Source organism: Lepidochelys kempii, chromosome 6 (assembly GCF_965140285.1).
Source record: "Lepidochelys kempii isolate rLepKem1 chromosome 6, rLepKem1.hap1, whole genome shotgun sequence".
Classification (NCBI taxonomy): Eukaryota; Metazoa; Chordata; order Testudines; family Cheloniidae; genus Lepidochelys; species Lepidochelys kempii.
The window spans coordinates 133839204-133859832 of NC_136385.1; the positions used below are offsets into that span (position 1 = coordinate 133839204).

At 44.9% G+C, this 20629-nt stretch overlaps 1 long non-coding RNA gene across 1 annotated transcript in view; it reads left to right on the forward strand.

The window, feature by feature from the left end:
- The window catches only part of LOC140913941 (uncharacterized), a 39054-nt gene extending 26064 nt beyond the window's left edge, over window positions 1–12990 (forward strand). The window contains exons 2-3 of the long non-coding RNA XR_012159707.1: window positions 11955–12104; window positions 12421–12990. This is a non-coding gene — a long non-coding RNA (uncharacterized LOC140913941). The remainder of the gene's footprint in view (window positions 1–11954; window positions 12105–12420) is intronic.
- The last annotated feature ends 7639 nt before the right edge of the window (window positions 12991–20629 follow it).

Here is a 20629-nt window from a genome sequence, read left to right on the forward strand (position 1 = left end):
GTAGATTAAGGGGGGGAGCAAGCATATATAGATATCTGTAGATATCTAAAACAAATCATCCAATTGATTCTTTGACTTGCCAATGATTCTTTTAAACATTTCTGTGAAAATAGACTCCAGTCATTCACTTCAAAAAGGGCCAGATGGCACCTCAGTGACCCTGGGGTAAGCTGCCCATGATGCCGCCACCACCATCAATGGAGTTGTGCCACATTTATACAGATATAACTGAGATCAGGATCTGGCCTGCAGAAAGCAGAAGAGAGAGAGTGACATCCTTATCTCACTGTTTTCCTAATAAAATCCTAGTGTGAGACCCAATTTGTGGGGCGCAAGTAGTAAAAGTAATGTTGCCTCTGCCGTGTGCAGGCTCTCTCTTTGTGGTGACATTCACCCCTGTTCAGAGATCCATCAGCCTCATTTTCATTGGTTATGTTTTCTAATGCCTCCCAATGTCAGCTTGCCATGAGCCAGGGAAAAGCTCTGTTCTCATTTTGCGAAGAAACATAAATGCCCTTTGGCAGTCCAGATATTGTTTCTAAGATAATGAATCCAAAGAGGAGCTAAAGTGCAAAATGTGTTTACATTATTCACGCTCTTTCAAAGCATTCATGAATACTTTTATAAAGAAATGAGGCTCTAGCTTTGCTCAGTCGTGTGGGGCAAATGCTAGAAAACCTTGTAATATCCAGTTTTAGCCATTTGGGCTATGTCTACGCTACCGCGGAAAGTCGACCTACTCTACGCAACTCCAGCTATGTGAATAATGCAGCTGGAGTCGACGTACCTTAGGTCGAGTTACCGCGGGGTCAACTTACCTTACTCTTCTCGCTGGGGGTAGAGCACAGGAATCGACTGGCAAGCAATCTGCCGTCGATTTGGTGGGTCTTTACTAGACCCGCTAAATCGACCGCCGGTGGATCGATCCCGGCTGTAGCATAGACCTGCCCTTGGATTCCAGTTTTAGAGAAAGTAAAGTTTCACATGCATGTCCTATGTGTAGAACGGGGAATATTGCTGGAGCTCGTAACATCTCTAGAACTGGAATGAACCTAGTGTTTCCATACCAGTGAGAATCTCTGCAGAGCCCATCCCAGTTTGCCTTACACAAACAGTGCCATCTGGAAAGGCTGGGAGAAAGGGGACGTGCTGTAAATCATTTCAAGGTGGCTTTCACACACTAAGTAAAATTCTGTCCTGTGCTATCTAGGTTCTTTCGCTACCCTCCTCATGCTAGTATTTGAGTGCCTTCCAGTTGTGCATAAGTGATTTAACTAGCACCTGTCACACACAGTGCATTCTCTCTCTCCACCTCCCCAGGGTGAGCTGTGCTCAATCACTCATGGAGACATACATGTGCCCTTTGTTTGTTATTTGGCTGAATGTGTAATAACAATCATCCAGGCTGAAAGTACATGTTTTATAGTGAATGGAAAAGCAGTGGAGGAGCAGAACCGAGAGCTGCATTAAAGAAGGGATCTCTACAGTTCTCGCTTTGTGAATATTAACATGGAAGGCAGTGTGGTGTTCTTCGTGATGTTCACTAAGGAGAAGCAACATTTAAGAGCATGAAGAAGCTGAGCATCAGCAGCCTGTGGGCCATGATACAACAGACAACTAGGGTGATAATTATCATTTCACTTAATTCATTCCTGTCCTGGTAACATGAAAAGCTCAATGTCTTTCTGACTGAGGAAATATTCAACAAAGGAAACTGAGCAACTGGAGGCCTGAACAAGAGTAGTAAAGTGGGTAAAAATCAAAATCCCTGTCCCTCGGAAAAATATGGTATTTGAAAATTTGTTTTGTCAAAATATGCCAATGTTTTGTGGAACAGAAAGAGCTGAAAATCTTCAGTTCTGAATGGCAAAACCTTTCATTTCCCTTTGTCAAACTGAAGAGAAACATTTTGTTTTGATTTGGTTCGACATCAACCTATGTCCCCCAGATCTGGTGCAGTGCCTACAGCTTCCATTCTCCTCCTTTGAGCCAGACTCCATCCTCCATGATGGACTGTGGTCGTGTGACTCACATTCTGCACTGCATTGGTTCAGCCAGAGGGGACACTGCAGTGCGTCATGGAAGATGTAATCCAGCTGGCTGTCCAGCTCATAGGGGAGAATGGGGGCATCAGGCAGCCAAATCACAACTCCCATAAGGTACTGCAGCAGCTAAAGTAGGCACAAAATTGTGTCAAACTGACCTCTGACAAAACATTTCTATTTCCTTTGACATAACAAAACATTTAAATTCATGTCAACCTGAGACACCATCACAATTTCATTTTTGTCAAAAATGAGTTGACCAGCCCTCAGGACTAGGATATCCAGATGTAATGGGGGGAGACAGTAAATTATGTACAAGTATTATTACACTGTCTTCTCCTGCACCTCACACAGAGATAGGGAGAGTGGACATAAGAACGGCCAGACTGGGTCAGACCAAAGGTCCACCTAGCCCAGTCTCCTGTCTACCAACAGTGTCCAAAGCCAGGTGCCCCAGAAGGAATGAACAGAACAGGTAATCATCAAGTGATCCATCCCCTGTTGCCCATTCCCAACTTCTAGCAAACAAAGGCTCGGGACACCATCCCTGCCCTGTGGAGAAACAGAGCAGAATATCCATCTGGAGAATTCAAAAGAAACATTATGTGTGTGTTTATGAGGAACTGAGAATACTGACCTGATTGCAGAATGAACAGCAAAGGTACAGAGGCAATCATGGGGCAAAATGATATTGGAGAGACACACAGGATAAGATTAATGTGATGGCTCACAAGACATGACAACATCTACCCTTGGAACATGAAGATATTTGTATATTAATGAAGAGCATAAGAAAGCGAAACCACGTCAAGAAGGGATGGCATTGATAAAAGTTAGGCAAAGCTCACACAGTGTGATGCTATAATGTATCTTTCAACAGGAGGGAGAAACCAACAGGCACAAAGGTAGCACCACAATATGGGGGTGGGGAGGGGGTGTCCTTGACAAGGATGCAAACAATTAAGTAAGAAATGAGATGAGGTGGCTGCATTAGCCATGAAAAAGAGACCGAGTAGAGTGTAATTACAGGAAGGGATTGGCATCAGTGCATCTAGACCTGAGGATAACAGCAATGAACATGAAGTAAGGACGTTAGCGAGTGGTCTGTCACCCCCAAACCTGCAGTCACAGGCACAGTGGGTGATCCACTCTTCTTGGAGCTCTCTTTTGCTCTGACAACATGCCAAGCAGTAGACAGGGCATGGTCTGTTGTGGGTCAGGTGACCGTTGGGAATTGGTGACAGAACTGCAGAGCAGGCTCGGCGTGGCTGGACATCCACTGTCTCCTGTCGGAGAGTATTCCAAGCAAGCTCAGCTGGCTGTAGCTTGGGTCAACAGACAACCTTTGCTCTGTACTTTCCACCATGTATTGCTCCAGATACACAAATATATGCCAGCTGAGGGGACTGCCAGTAGCCTTTCCATTTATTATTGGTAAAAACCTGTTTGACGCACATTGGCAGCAATAGCTTTGAAAATCACTTGGCAAAAACACTTGTAGCCCAAGGCGAACATTTCTTACCCTTGCAGGTGGTGGCCCTGCTGACTAGCTATTGTACCATAAACTGGAGAGCTGGCAATTAGATAGATGTGGCTTTTTTTCTGTGCATGCAGCATGAATATAATAGAATAGACAGGAAGATTAAACGTCTTCCAGCCACACGGAAAAGGGAATTGAGGCTTCTCAAGAAGAAAAAATGAACAGGATATTGAGAAGACATTTTTCAGAATAGCAGCCGTGTTAGTCTGTATTCGCAAAAAGAAAAGGAGTACTTGTGGCACCTTAGAGACTAACCAATTTATTTGAGCACAAGCTTTCGTGAGCTACAGCTCACTTCATCGGATGCATGAATGTAGCTCACGAAAGCTTATGCTCAAATAAATTTGTTAGTCTCTAAGGTGCCACAAGTCCTCCTTTTTCTTTTTGAGAAGACATTGCAGCTCTTGGTTTACAAGACATTTGAAAGAGATTTCTCTCCTACTGTGCTTGTTCTTTTATATTTGAAACAATGACAATCTTATTCTCCTATGTTTTAAAGAAAGCCAAAATGAGTGTGGTAGTTTTACTTAACAGTCTAAGTTTATATAGCACCTTGTCATGCTGAAACATATTTGTTTGTCTCCTCATAACTGATTAATGTCAAAACAGCGCTGGGAATAAGTGTGCTCGTTGAATGCTGCCACAAGGCCAGCAGAGGAGCACAAACCAGTGTGTGTTTGTGTGTGTGTGAGTGTGAGGTATGTGTACGAGTGTGCTTTGTATTTACCAAAGTAGCAATTGCTTTTCCTTTTATTTCCACAGCTGTATGTTTAAAAACCTCCACAAAACCAACACCACAAATTGTAATTACCAATCAGACTGTCCAAGTTTTAACCTAAATCACATTTTGTATTTAAAAAGCCTTCCCAGCATCATCCCTTTGTATCTATCAGCAAGGGGTTGGTCACTCTACTCTGGCTATGAGGCAGTCAGAATGGGACCAAGGGGTTCAGGACACTCCTTCACTCCCCAGGACTCGTGGCCTACCCAGCACCTCATGAAAAGTCCAGTCAGCTCTACAGCTAGGTCAATGTAAGGCAGCTTACCTCCATGGTAGAATCTCCTTCCTTAGAGGTTTTTAAGGTCAGGCTTGACAAAGCCCTGGCTGGGATGATTTAACTGGGAATTGGTCCTGCTTCGAGCAGGGGGTTGGACTAGATGACCTTCTGGGGTCCCTTCCAACCCTGATATTCTATGATTCTATGATCTCCTGATGCCAGTGTCCACACTGCAGCCTTGCTCCTGCCAATGTAAGTGTCCTGCTACATCATAACTCCACCTCTGTGAGAGGCGTGAGGCTTATGTTGGTGCCGTTAGGGTGATGCAGTGTCTGTTTAGGGTTACTTACATCAGCTGTTGGCCATCAGTCTGGTGCTGGAGCCATGCAATTGACAAGAAAGCGGGCTCACAGCTCGGCTGTCATGGGAATAGAGGAAGGGCCGGGGGGACTCCAGCTAGAGCCTGGCTCCCCCCTGCTACTCCCAGGCTCTTGGCTCCTCCTTCCATGCCGGGCTGCTGCTAGATCTCCCTGTTCCCCCCTCTGAGACGGACTGCTGCCCAGCCTCTGGGCACGGAGCTCCTCGCTGAGAGCGGGGGGCAGCTGGACTCCTGGCGGGGAGCTCGGAGCCAAGACCCTCAGAGGGGCAGCCGTGCTCCTGGGAGTGAGCAGGAAGCCAAGAGCCCAGGGGGCTGACCAAGATCCTGATATGGAGTGGGGAGCTGGGAGCCGTGGTGCAGCCGGGCTCCGTGAGGGGAGCTGGTGCCGAGCTGAGCGTCTGGGTATCAAAAAGCTGCAGATTCGTCAGTGGAAGCGCTCTTGGTGAGGACGCTCACCATTGACAGGAGGAGGGTAGTGTGGCCATGGACCACTGCAGGAGTGGCTGTAAGTCAACCTAACACAGGTCGACTTAAGTTTGTAGTGTGTATATGCCCTAAATTAGAGCAGCCCAAGGTTGCACTAGACGCTGAAGTTGCCCATGGCCTCCCAGGGCAGTGAGCACCTGAGCCTATCCAAAGCAGTATTGTCTCTGGTCCCCCCACTTCCCCAGTAACACCAGCAGTTCAGACACCGAGGATCGGCACGATTTGCTTTCTAAGCTTCGGCCTTGGAGCCTTTTCCTTCTGATCTCTGAAATACCGCCCTCGGACCTGGGCAACATTTTCCACCAAAACTTGTTTTCAGTTAAAAAAATGCAGATTTGGGTTGACCAAAGCATTTTGTGTATTCCTGTTGATTCTGTCAAAAAAAGATTTCAGTTGGAAAAGAACCTTAATATTTTTTAAGTCAAAATGTTTCGTTTGGGATGTCTTGACTTTTCTGTTCAAAATAATTTTGCAGTTTCAAATTAACCTTAATTTTATTTTTAAAACTTTTAAGAAAAACAACAACATTGAAACAAAATGTTTAACTTTAAACTGAACTTTTTTACATTTTTAGGTTTTTCTGGTTATTTTTCAAATCACCAAAATATTGATTTTTTTCCCCCCAGAATTGTCAGCAACACCAAAAATCCATTATTAAACAGCTCAGATGGCAGCAGGTGCTGGCTTAAGAGAATAACCCCCCTGCACATTACAGAACTGTCACTTCTTTATCATTCTTCATTCACCTGTCTATCGATAGGGGGTGATAATTAAATAACTGAGGGAACATGCCTAAAGCACATGGCTGCGCAATGCATGTGGCTACGTAGAAAAGGAAGAGCACAGAGGAAAAGAACAGTTGTTGTTGCCAGGGATTTGGGGCCAAATTCTGCTCTGAGTGACAGAGATGTAAACTCAAGGGAATCTGGATTTACCGTTTTAGCAGACACTGAACTTTTATATCTAATGAAATCGTCCTCCCATTGCAGCCTTACAGCGTGGGAGACAAGGGAGAGAGAATAACTGAGCTGAACTTCAATAATTATTGCTCTTTCTGCTCTTCTCTGTTCCATCCATAATTTGCCTTATATTTGTAGCCCCTGCAGTCTTCACTCATGCCTGGCTCAATCAAATAAATCTCTCATTAAAGCCAGTGGGAGTTTTGACTGCGTAGGGAGGGGGTCTGATGAGGAATTGCTTCTAGCTCTGTTATATTAATGTTTATCCTTTCCTTGTATCACTTTATAAGACCATTCTGAACTAATATGGCAGAAAACATTGTTTGCTTTCCATGGGATTAAACAATAATGAGATTCAAAAATGCTCCTTCCTATTGAATACACCTTTTCTAGCTTCCTGGCTGTGTATTGAAAATGCAATCTAGGCTTTTCAGTGTTAGTGTACAGCCCGAGAATGCCTCTTAGGCCCTCATAATGAAGTGTCTCTGCTGACATTCTGTTCTGAATGACTGTTTTTGAAGGTTAGCTATTCACATGGTCACTGGTGTAGGCGATAAAAAGAAAAATGACTTCAGCTTTCATCTGTGAATCCAGACATGCAATTTCATACTTATTTTAAATCACTTATACACACAGTTCAGATGAAAGGGCAGATCAGGATTACACACACACACACACGTAGTATAAATAAATGGGACTTTTTAAAAAGAAATCCTGGTATCAAATCTCTAACTCCTGTAAAAATCCTGTTCTGTTTTTTTCTGTAATTCAGTTTGTAGGAATTACTAGGCTGGCTCAGACCCCAGGTCCTTCTAGTCTAGTTTCATGTGGCAAGAACCAGATGCTTTAGATCCGCATTTCCCAACCTCGGGGTCCCGACCCAAAAGGGAGTGAGGGGATTGCCACCCTTACTTCTGCACTGCTCCCTTCAGAGCTGGGTGGCCGGAGAGCAGTGGCTGCAGGCCAGGTGCCCAGCTCTGAAGGTGGCACAGAAGTAAGGTTGGCATGATGGGGGTGGGTTGTCATTTTTTGGGGGGGTGGAGTCATCACAGCCTGAAATATTTTCAAAGGGGGACACAGCAAACCAGTCTGAGAACCCCTGCTTTAGATTAGAGGAAGGTGCAAGAAGCCCCTTCATGGACAGTTATGGAATACCCTTCCCCGACGGGAAGTTTCTTCCATCAGTTAGTAGTTGGTTTATGCTGTGGCTTCATTTTTCTGCTAAAGAAACCTCAATTTCCTCTCTAATGTGTGTCTGAGGAAGGTCTCATTATCCATGTAAAGGTTGTTTACCTTTTTGAATTCTTGCCTTTGAGAATGTCTTATGGAAATGAGTTCCCCAGGTTAATTTTAATTATGTAAGAGAAGTATCTCTTTCTGTGAGTTTTAAGTTGCTGTCTTTCAGTGGCATAGAATATGAAATTGATTTAACTGATTTCCCTACTGTATACCATTTGTCATTTTTATGTCCATGCCATCTTTTTAAATTACCCCTTTCCAGTCTTTTTCATATCTCCTTATTTAAAGAAGTCATTCCATATCCATCACCCATCTCTAGGCCCCTTCTGTTTATATCCCTGCGTCTTTGAGATGGGATGACTGAACATAGTATTAAGAACTGAACTGAACACAGTATTAATAGATAAAGAGATTAGAAAGCCAAAAGAGAACATTGTAATCATTGAGTCCGACCTCCTGTATAGCACAGGTCATAGAGCTCCCCCCAAATAATTCCTAGAGCAGATTTAAACAAAAACAAAATACATCCAAGCTTGATGTAAAAATTGTGAGTGATGGAGAACCCACCATGGCCTTTGGTAAATTGTTCCAATGGTTAATTGCTCTCACTATTAAAAATGCATGCCTTATTTCCAGTCTGAATTTGTCTCCTAGCCATTGGATGATGATAGACCTGTCTTACATTATTAAATATGTGTTCCTGATGCAGGCACTTGTGACTATAATCAAGTCACCCCCTCAGCCTTCTCTGTGTTAAGCTAAATAGATTGAGCTCTTTGAGTCCATCACTAGATGAGGCAAGTTTTTGAATCCTTTACTCCTTCTCATGGCTCTTCTGTGAGCCCTCTGCACTTTATCAATATCCTTCTGGAATTGTGGGCACCGGAACTGGACACAGGATTCCAGCAGTGGTAACCCCCGTGACTTCCTGAATAACACTGTTAGAGTGAGAAGTGAATAGCATGATCATATTTTCAGTAGTACTCTTTATATTCTTTCTACATCCCAACATTTTGTTTTGTTTTTGATCAGTAGCGCACTTTGAGCAGGGAGCTCCATTGATCTGTGCACACGCAGATCTTTTTATCTGAGGGATTGCGTTAAGTTAGAACCCAGCAATGTGTCAGAAACAGTCAAGTGATTCCTTGCAGTGTGGTTTACTTTGCCTTTTTCAGCACTGATTTTTGCCTGCCATCCTGCTGCCCACTTTGTTCAGTTCCTCTGAACTTCCTCAGTATGCTCTGATTTTCACTGACCTAAATAACTTTGTCATCTGCAAATGTTCACATCACACTGCTCAGCCCCTTTTCCAGCTCATTAATAAATATCACACTGGATAATAATCCTGTTTCAGAGGAGCTGACCACTCAGTTCCAGAAATGCTCTTTTGCTGATGCTGAAAGGTCACACAGATGTGGCAGTACCAGAAGGTGCAGGTAGACTGTTTCATCCCCAGCACCTCTCTGCAGTAGATAGGAATATATTCCTAAAACCCTGTGATATTTCTATACAGCACTCAGCAGGGAGTGGCTCTGATCTTGAAGGGACTCCTGCCAAGCTTTGAATTTCTTGCCATGAAATTTGCTTAATTCATTATTATTTCCATCATTAAATATTCAGCTTCTAACAGAACACAGCTTGTCTCAAAACTTCCTGTTTGGCAGTTAGTACTAATGAAAGAGGGGGAGAGAGAGACACACAGTGAGAGTCTATTGAGAGGGAGAGAGAATGCTGGAAAGAGTACAGCACATCACTTTCCTCAGCAAAGGCATACAACCGACAGCACGAATGCATCAGTTTTGTCACAGGTGCTGGTGTCCCTGGGCATTCTGTTTCCAGAAAAGACATCATAGTTTACTGCTCCTCCAGGAGCACCATTTCTGCTGACATTAGGGAAATTACATTCCCTGAAAAGTTGAACTGTCAGGCATGGAACATTCTAGCCCATTAGTCTAATCAGTGCAAAACATGGTTCTTCCAGAATACTAGCCCAGCTGACTAATGAAGCTGCACTCCCCTAGACAGGCACTCCCACAGGATCCAGAGGCTTGCAAGAGGCAGAGACACAGGATAAACCTTCCTGCGCAAGAGCTGAAGATAGGAAAACACATCTGGCTCTTTTCTTTCAGCATCCATCACCCCTGGATTGTCAGCATTTCACATACAATAAACCAGCTCCAGTCCCCTCACGGGGGATTAATAGTGGTTTTAAACATGGGATTGCTATCACTGTTTGAAATAACCTTCTGCTCTCTGGATACAGTCAGCAGGCCACCGGAGGGGAGACTGCCCAGCAACTTACCAATAACCTGGCCACTCCAGCCCTTGGCCAGTCTTTCCCTGCACCCGAAGGAGGCCTGCTAGTGACAAGCCCTCTGCCGATAGCATCCCCGTCTGGCTCCTTGACTGCAGACTCAGCTCCTACTTCACAAGAGGACACAGGACTGCAAGAGCTGAAGCTTTCAAGGACCCTGTTATCTCAACTGTCTTATTTTTTCTCTTTTCTATCTTTTTGTTTTGTTTTAATGAGCTGGAAGACATCCAAGCCTTTTTATATCCTTTCATTTTAGCACTGGAAAGTGTGGCTGTGTTCAAGTGGTTGGGGTGTGTTCTCGGCCCTGTGTTTGAACTGTCACGTGTACGCGTTGGCACCTAAGGCTTGTCAAACACCTGCTTATCAGGGTACTCTGGAGGAGGAAAGGGTTAGCCACTATGCAACACCAGAAATAGAGAAAGGAAGCTCTATTATGGTTCTGTAGATGGTGTTCAGCCTTTAGGCAATTTTATTTGATTATGAATAAATAATTAACCAGCTCTAAGTTATGAATATGATTTCCTCTGCTACAATTCTTTAGTTGGTGTTTATAACTAAATGGACAACCTACGCCTAACATTCCTTTGTAGGGTTTATAGGGATTGCTATTTTTGTTGTTTATCTGAGTGATTTAACTACTCTGATGATCGGATTCCAATCCAATACTGAGACTAACTTAAGAACATAAAAACAGCCATACTGGGTCAGACCAACGGTCCATCAAGCCCAGTATCCTGTCCTCTGACAGTGGCCAATGGCAGGTGCCCCAAAGGGAATGAACAGAACAGGGAATCATCAAGTGATCCATCCCCTGTTACCCAGTCCCAGCTTCTGGCAAACAGAGACTAGGGACACCATTCCTGCCCATCCTGGTTAATAGCCATTGATGGACCTATCCTCTATTAATCTAGCTAGCTCCCTTTTGAACCCTGTTATAGTATTGGCCTTCACAACACCCTCTGGCAAGGAGTTCCAGAGGTTGACAGTGCATTGCATGAAAAAATACTTTCTTGTGTTTGTTTTAAACCCGCTACCTATTAATTTCATTGGGTGGCCCCTTATTCTTGTATTATGAGAAGGAGTAAATAACACTTCCTTATTTACTTTCTCTATACCACTCATGATTTTATAGACCTCTATCATATCCCCCCTTAGTCGCCTCTTTTCCAAGCTGAAAAGTCCCACTCTTATTAATCTCTCTTCATACGGAAGCCATTCCATATCCCTAATACTTTTTGTTGCCTTTTTCTGAACCTTTTCCAATTCCAATATATCATTTTTGAGATGGGGCGACCACATCTGCACACAGTATTCAAGATGTGGGTGTACCATGGGTTTATATAGAGGCAACATGATATTTTCTGTCTCATCTATCCCTTTCTTGATGATTCCCAACATTCGGTTTGCTTTTTTGACTGCTGCTGCACATTGAGTGGATGTTTTCAGAGAACTATCCACAGTGACTCTAAGATCTCTTTCTTGAATGGTAACAGCTAATTTAGACCCCATCACTGAATATCTATAATTATGATTATGTTTTCCAATATGCATTACTTTGCACTGATCAACATTACATTTCATCTGCCATTTTGTTGCTCAGTCACAGAGTTTGGGAGATCCTTTTGTAGCTCTTCACAATCTGCCAGATACTTAACTATCATGAGTAGTTTGTATCATCTGCAAATTTTTGCCACCTCACTGTTTACCCCTTTTTCCAGATCATTTATGAATGTGTTGAATAGCACTGGATGCAGAACAAACCCCTGGGGAACACCGCTATTTACCTCTCTCCAGTCTGAAAACTGACCATTTATTCCTACCCTTTGTTTCCGATCTTTTAACCAGTTACCAGTTCATCAGAGAACCTTCCCTCTTATCCAAAACTTGTTGATTTGATCTTGATTTGATAATTGTATTTCTTTTTATTTTTAGTTTATTAATAATAGCTTAACTTTAGTGATGTGTTCTTGACTTTATTTTTGTTCCGTTACCAGCATTAATAATAATTACGGAACTGATGCGGAGTCACGCTTCTTTCAATTGGCAATTTGGGTTCAGAACTTTTGGGGCCCTGGATAGATACCAGCCCATCAACCTACAAGCCTGACCAGCTGTGGCCAATTATCCTTTGGGTGTCACAAGAGGTTAGTAAGATCTTGCAGAATGTATTGCTTATATCTGTTGTATCACATAGCTCCTAAAATAAGAATCTTTTGGTAATATGCCATTTCTATTTAACAGGATTCTGTCAGTTCTATGCACCTTTACATGTTTTCAGTATCATTTAAGTATATATCATGATTAATACAGTGTAGTCAAGTGGTCAGATGTGCATGATGAGTTATAGAAAAGCAGTCTATCACACGGCTCTCTAATTTATTACAGGGAATCACAATAACTGATATAGTAAGTGTCTATAGTGTTTATCATTTTGTTTTTCTTCTCGTTTCTTTGTTTCAGAATTCTCTATGGCATCTGGAGTTCAAGGTCACAGATTCATAGATTCCCAGGCCAAAAGGGACCATTGTGATCTTCTTGTCCAACGTCCCGTCTAATACAATGGATAGAATTTCACCCAGAGATTTCTACCTTAATCCTAATAGCTGTGGTTGAACTAGATTATAGTGATGAGAACTAGATAAGTTGGTCCAGTGGTTAGTTACCCTCACTGTTAAAAATTTGTGCCTTCGTTTCCCATCTGAATTTGTCAAGTTTCTGCTTCCAGCCATTGGAACTTGTTCCATTCGTTGCTGGATTTAAGAGCCTTTTATTAACAGAAATCTTCTCCGCACTTACGTGTTATAAATCACGATTGCGTCACCTCTTACCCTCCTCTTGGATGACCTACAGAGACTGTTGTGTCCTTGCTCTCCACACAGCATTAAGAATATGGGGAAACCATATGGATGCAACTGGACTCCAAGAGTATGCCTACATAGCCAAAAAAAAAAAAAAAAGTCCCATGGCCACAAGTCTCCGAGCTCCAGCCACTTAGCTCAGGCTGTGGGGCTAAAAGTAGCAGTGTTGCCATTCACGTTCAGGCTGGAGCCCAGGCTCTGAGACCCCCCCCCCCCTCCCTTGCTGGCTTTCAGAGCCCAGGCCCGAGCCTGAGCCCGCATGTCTACACGGCTATTTTAGCCCCACAGCCTGCACCTCATGACTCTTAGTCAATTGTGTGGCTCTGAGACGCGCTGCCAGGGGTCTTTTTCTTTTCTTTTGCCGTGTAGACATCCTGTTAGTAACCGTGTTTATTAACGATGTACAAATCTACAAGGCTCGGCGACCTGCGAGCCCTGCTGCTTTGGCTCCTACAACGGAAGACGGGGGAACCATTACAGGGCTCCCAAACGATTTAAAGCCATGCTACCCAATACACTCTCCACTCCTCTCCCAGGGTGTGGATGGACACGGAAAACCTTACAAATGTACTATCAAAGCGTTTCAACAGCACACAACATAGACTGAGCTCCTTGAGCTTCGCACTGATCTTTTCTCAAGTCACAGCACGTGCCCTGAAAAGAAACCACCTGGCCTCACAACTGTTCTGCATGTCTGGATTGGCTATTAAAGCTGTGATTTTCAAAGGCACCCGGCTCCCATTGACTTGGGTGCCCAACTCCCTTAGGTGCCTTTGAAAATCCCATTCTAAAGCCACCCAGTGGTGCCTCAAAGTGTTCCCTGGGGATTTTGCGGCATGACCTGCATGGGTCTCCCAGTACTAAAGCTTTATGCTGTTATTTGAGGTGAGTTGCACCCCTGTGCTGAAGAAATATCCCATCTGTTGGTATCCTGTATGTGTTAAAGAGCAGTCTAGACGTCCCACATTACGTTTGTTCACTGTATACCAAAGCCTCAAACAATCCCTTTGCTAGAAGGACTCTGCAATCAATACCCAAACATGCCTTAAACTTATTCCATGGGATAGCAAATGTACTCCGTGATGAAACTCCCATCTGAATTACCCACACTCTCATAGGAAGCAAGGTCTTGCTTTCTATGTCAAACGTAAGAATCTTGGAGATGTTTGTTGACCAAAATGTTCCTGTCTGGCTTTAAGGCATCCCACTGATTCTGGAGAGTGTAAAGCTGTGTCAGCTTGAATCCACCACATGTCAGCTTCAGCCCTTCAGAGGACTGTGCTGAGTCTTACAGTTGTGATTTTGCAACTTTAGAGGCAGAGGAAGGGGAGCTCACGCTAAAAATTTGAATGCTGTGGTTTTATCAGTTACAACTGATAAAATAATCCACTTCTTGTAATCCATATTAGATTGAAGTAACATTGTGGAAATATCCTTCAAGGCACCTAAGCCAATGGACCTGAATAGGTACAAAAGAAATTACTTTGCCAAGTTCAGAGTCCACTTGCTAGGGGGCCAGGATTGCTAGACGCCCTGTTATCCCCTGCCTCAGCGAGAGAGAGAGAGAGAGAAAGAAAGTTGTGCTTCTGCTCAACTGGTCATCAGGTCCTAGACACCATGAGTCTCTTAGCCACCCACACAATCTCAGAGCTCTGGCATCCCCTACTTTGCCTTGCAGGTTAACAATCCCCTCTGAAAGTGTCCCCCTGTAATATCCAGGCCTTAACCATGGGACCCTCACAGAAATTGCAGGTAAGTTGTCCCCAAAGAGACAGTGTACACACACAACTTGACTTTTATAACTCAAAATCCTGTCCTTTATAACATTACAGCTCAAATATTTTTATAGTGAATCAATCCTAAGGTTATTATCAAAGGTTACATTTAAAGAGATAGTAAAAAAAAAAAGATAAAGAAATGAAGCATTCTTTAGTGAGTGAAGACACACAAATGATTGCACATATAAAACAAAACATAAAACAGTCTTGGTTTGCACTTTTAATGGTTATGTTTCTTATTTCCTAGATTTTTCTCCCACGGTCAAAGCTGATGGTTTTCAGTCAAAACCAGGGTCCAATTTTTCATGAATCACCCAAGCCCTTCAAGGTTTTTCCTCAATAAATGGATACCAAAATGGCTTTCTGTCCCTTAGTTCTACTTGAGTAAACAATTGGAATACCCTCCATTGTTTGTTCTCCAGTGTGCTGACCCCATATTGCCTTCACAGCCTCATGTTGACTTGGAATGGAAATGTAGCTCCCATTGTGTTTGCCTGTCTCTGATGTAAATTAAACATTGTAAGTCAGAGAGGAATAGACGTGCTTTGTTTGGCAGAAAAACTGTTTGTCAACTCTGCCTTGTTACATAGTTTAAATCACCTTTTTAGCAGTACACATAATTCTTTAAATACCATTAGTACATACATTTCACATTGATATTAATGGACCTGCATGATACCCATTTTCATATGACACCTGACATGACACAATGTATGGATAAATACCATGAAAGCAGTGTGTTAGGTGTAGTGAGTTTATCAGGCCTATTAGGAGTTGCTGACACCACTGAAACGTTTGCCCATTGGCACTGAGGGGTTGTTAGGATCATACCACTCAAGAAACTTGGGTTCTGAATTTACAATAATTTACTACCATTGATTCATCTCGTCTGACCTCATACATAACACAGGCCACAGGATTTCTCATGGGAAATTACTGCATTAAGCCCAATCACTTGAAAAACCTGCAAGGTTCAAATTTGCAAAACATGAGTGCTGAGTCGTCATCCCTTCCCCCCAGATCTTTTATATTTTACTCTCTTCATAGCCATAGAACCAGGTCAGGAATTACTTTCCTGGAACCTTTATTTCTTTGCACAGCACAGTCGCCCCCACCGTTTCTGACCACCCCATTCAGAATGTTTGGTACTGAATTTCTCTTGAAAATAATGGCTCAACTTAAGAGAAAACTCATTGCATGGAATTCAGTATGGTTTACAAAGCTTTCAGTGGGCCTAAGTTACTGTGGCTCTTCCACGCCTAATCACGAATGGTCTTTTAATGTAGGAACACTGCTGTTTGCTCTGGCTAGGTAGAGCTCTCTCTCAAAGAATACCCAGCAGAATATTTAAAGAAAGTAACTAGAGTGTAGCTTGAACACAAGCCAATATATTAAATGAGTCAGGGAAAGATTTCCCCATTCAGAAGAAAGGGGAAGACGCTAAATGGAAAACGGGCAGCTGAGACCGCCCCATGAAAAAACCCTCTTGACAGAGGTGGGTGGGAGCAGTGCTGAGCCAGCATCCCTCCAGAGGTCTTGGACATTTGGATGTAGTGTAAGAGGGTGTAAGCCAGCCACACACACACCTGATGGCCATTGTCCTTCTTCCTCCAGCATCCCAACACAATTGCTGGGGGAAAGGATTCTAAAGTACAAGAGCCAACCCTTTCTTTTTATTTGTTTAGGTTAAATGCAGCGAGTTCTTCCCGACAGTGTCTCTTTGCAGTTAAGAGCAAGGTGCCTCTTAGTGAGCAAGTGATTTAGATGATTTGCTTGCAGGATCATACAGGGCTAGGAAGTTCACCATTCAGACGGGCCTAATTTGCTGGACACATGTTCATTTTGTTTCTCAGAGATATGAGCCAGGCTCCGCTAGCCAGGAGAATGTAAATCAATGAGCAACTTGTATTGTGTGTATGTCCACGTGCCGAGCTGTTCTCCTGCAATAGATTTCACCTCCCCTTTTCCAACACTACGGAATGTCACCTGCCTCGGAAAGGAATGCAGTAGCTCTAATATCCTTTCATAGGCTTCCATTTGGATAACTACCAAGAATCTGATTTTCAGTGTGAGGTATGCCCTAAAAACGTTCTGGGATCATAAATGTGGCCCCATCTCTGAGATACCATAAGTGGAAGAAACGACAGCTGCAAAACAGACTGCTGGTTGTCTGGATAGGTATCCTCAAAGGCAGCACGTTTCCATGATTGCACTGCCTCATTCCTCTGTGAATGGCCTTCCCTGCCGTTGGTCATGCTCTGTGGATAACACATATCGGAGATCTGGTGGAGGCAAGTCCCAGAGAGTCGACATAGGGGCTTTCAGTCCTACTGGGTTCTGGGAAGTGGAACTGCTAAAGGACCCTCCCCCAGCCTTTGGGGAGGATATACTGATGCCGGGAACTCAAATGATTATGGGGGAGAATGAAAAAATATAACAGGGGCAGGTGTGAAGGTCAAAGGGTCAAAACAAGGGAACCTGAAAGGGGTTTCAGTGAGGAGCAGAAAGTGCCCATCAGGAGAAGGCACAAAAGGTTTAATACCCTCTCCTTTCTCTGACGCAATGCTGCCAGCATGTGGCTGACACTCGGCTCTGTGTCCTGCTCTGCAAATGGAACTTCCACCATGACCAAGATGTCCGAATGCTTGGAAGAGGTAAGCAGGTGAATGAAAAGGACTTGGCTTTCACTCCACCCAGGAAAAACAACATATGGTGAGAGTGGGAAGGCTAGGATAACCCCTCAGGGAACCCACCAATGCTCCAGCCTCTCCAGAGAGCCCAGGGTATTAGACCACAGATTGCCAAGGCGGTGTCAAGCCTCGGCATGATGTCAAGCTTCCTACCAGGCAGGCACACACTGTCTGTTTTCAGTAGAGTGAAATAGCTTCTTCCATCAAGGATTGGGCTGAGAGTGTCCCTCTGTGCCTCACGGACAAGGGCCGAGATGCTCCAGTGTGCACACAGTCTCCTCCAGAGTAGACACTGCTGATCACTCTACTGAGGGCTGAAAACTAGAGCGAGTTGAAATGTTTTTATCAAAGGCCTGGGAGGAACCTCCTGGGTCATCCAATCCAGTCTCCTGCAGGCCACATTATCATTATGGAATTGTTCTAACGAAACCTTTTTAGAAATGAAAATTGTCACAAAATAATGATTTTTTTAATGAAAAACTGGAAAAAGAAAACTGAACATTTTTACCAAAAGGAGAGAGTTTTACTGAAAAGAATTTTCAAAAGCAGAACATTCTTCTGGTTTTGGTTTCAGTTTTTCCTTGAAAACATTTTGTTGTCTGTTTTTTTTTGCATGGCATTGAGGGTAGGGTTGTGAACTTTCTATTGGCACAAAACCAAACACCCAGCCCCACCCATGCCCTGAGGCCCTACCCCTGCTCTGCCTCTTCCCTGAGGCCCTGCCCCCAGCTCATTACATTCCCCTCCCTCAGTGACTCACTCTTCCCCACCCTCACTCACTTTCACTGGGCTGGGGCAGGGGGGTGGGGTGCAGGAGAGGGCTCTAAATGGGGGTGTGGGCTGTGGGGTAGGGTCAGAAATGAGGGGTTCAGGGTGCAGGAGGAGGCTCTATCCTGGGGGAGGCAGTTGAGGTGTGGGAGGGGGTGAGGGCTCTGGGGTGGGGCTGGGGGTTGAGGGGTTTGGCATGCAGGAGGGGGCACCAGGCTAGGCAGTGGGGCTGAGGGATTTGGAATGTGGGAGGGGGCTGCGGGTTGAGGCAGGGGGTTGTGGTGCAGGAGGGAGTGAGGGCTCTGGGGTTGGGCCAGGAATGAGGGGTTTAGGGTGCAGGAGGGGGCTCTGGGTTGGGGGGGCTCAGGGCTGGGGGTTGGGGTGCACAAGGGGATATTGGCTCTGAGGTGGGCTGGGAATGAGGGGTTTGGAGTGCAGGAGGGGGCTCTGGGTTTGGAGAGGGTCTCTGGAGAGTGCTAAAGGAACTGGCGGCTGTGATTGCAGAGCCATTGGCCATTATCTTTGAAAACTCGTGGCGAACGGGGGAAGTCCCGGATGACTGGAAAAAGGCTAATGTAGTGCCAATCTTTAAAAAAGGGAAGAAGGAGGATCCTGGGAACTACAGGCCAGTCAGCCTCACCTCAGTCCCTGGAAAAATCATGGAGCAGGTCCTCAAAGAATCAATCCTGAAGTACTTAGAGGAGAGGAAAGTGATCAGGAACAGCCAGCATGGATTCACCAAGGGAAGGTCATGCCTGACTAATCTAATCGCCTTCTATGATGAGATTACTGGTTCTGTGGATGAAGGGAAAGCAGTGGATGTATTGTAACTTGACTTTAGCAAAGCTTTTGACACGGTCTCCCACAGTATACTTGTCAGCAAGTTAAAGAAGTATGGGCTGGATGAATGCGCTATAAGGTGGGTAGAAAGTTGGCTAGATTGTCGGGCTCAACGGGTAGTGATCAATGGCTTCATGTCTAGTTGGCAGCCGGTATCAAGTGGAGTGCCCCAAGGGTCGGTCCTGGGGCCGTTTTTGTTCAATATCTTCATAAATGATCTGGAGGATGGTGTGGATTGCACTCTCAGCAAATTTGCGGATGATACTAAACTGGGAGGAGTGGTAGATACGCTGGAGGGGAGGGATAGGATACAGAGGGACCTAGACAAATTGGAGGATTGGGCCAAAAGAAATCTGATGAGGTTCAATAAGGATAAGTGCAGGGTCCTGCACTTAGGACGGAAGAACCCAATGCACAGCTACAGACTAGGGACCGAATGGCTAGGCAGCAGTTCTGCGGAAAAGGACCTAGGGGTGACAGTGGACGAGAAGCTGGATATGAGTCAGCAGTGTGCCCTTGTTGCCAAGAAGGCCAATGGCATTTTGGGATGTATAAGTAGGGGCATAGCGAGCAGATCGAGGGACGTGATCGTCCTCCTCTATTCGACATTGGTGAGGCCTCATCTGGAGTACTGTGTCCAGTTTTGGGCCCCACACTACAAGAAGGATGTGGATAAATTGAAAAGAGTCCAGCGAAGGGCAATAAAAATGATTAGGGGTCTGGAACACATGAGTTATGAGGAGAAGCTGAGGGAACTGGGATTGTTTCGTCTGCAGAAGAGAAGAATGAGGGGGGATTTGATAGCTGCTTTCAACTAGCTGAGAGGTGGTTCCAGAGAGGATGGTTCTAGACTATTCTCAGTGGTAGCAGATGACAGGACAAGGAGTAATGGTCTCAAGTTGCAGTGGGGGAGGTTTAGGTTGGATATTAGGAAAAACTTTTTCACTAGGAGGGTGGTGAAACACTGGAATGCGTTGCCTGGGGAGGTGGTGGAATCTCCTTCCTTAGAAGTTTTTTAAGGTCAGGCTTGACAAAGCCCTGGCTGGGATGATTTAGTTGGGGATTGGTCCTGCTTTGAGCAGGAGGTTGGACTAGATGACCTCCTGAGGTCCCTTCCAACCCTGATATTCTATGATTCTATGATTCTGTGCTGGGGGTTGGGGGGGCAAGAGGCTCCATGGCTCACACTGCTCTCGCCCACAGACATCACACCCCTAGCTCCCATTGGCAAGTTCCCAGACAATGGCAGTGCAGAGACTGTGCTTAGGCTGGGGGCAGCGCACAGAGCCCCCTGGGCCCCCTGCCTAGGAGCCAGACCTGCTGGTCGCTTCCAGGGCTCAGCGCAGTGCCAGGCAGGACAGGAACCCTCAGCTTGCAGTAAGTTAATGCTCAGGCTGACATGGGGTCGGACCAATGCGATGCAGTGAAATGTCTTGCTGTCAAGCCACTGCTGTCTGTGTGCAGGGAAAGCCAGGAGAAAGGGTTTGGCTCAGAGGGTTTCATTCCAAAGTGCATTACTGTATTTAAAGTCTGTTTGGGCCATTCTGGGCCAGCACGGTTTTAGCGGCCAGAGAAGTGACCACGTGCACCTCTAAACCTGGATAATGAGGGGAAGAGGGAGTGGGACATGGATGGCAGAGCGGCAAGCAGTGTCAGACAGAGCTCTCCCAGAGTCGCTTGCTTGCAAAACGCAGCTCAGGCTAAATGAATACACTCTTGCACCTACAATTCTGCT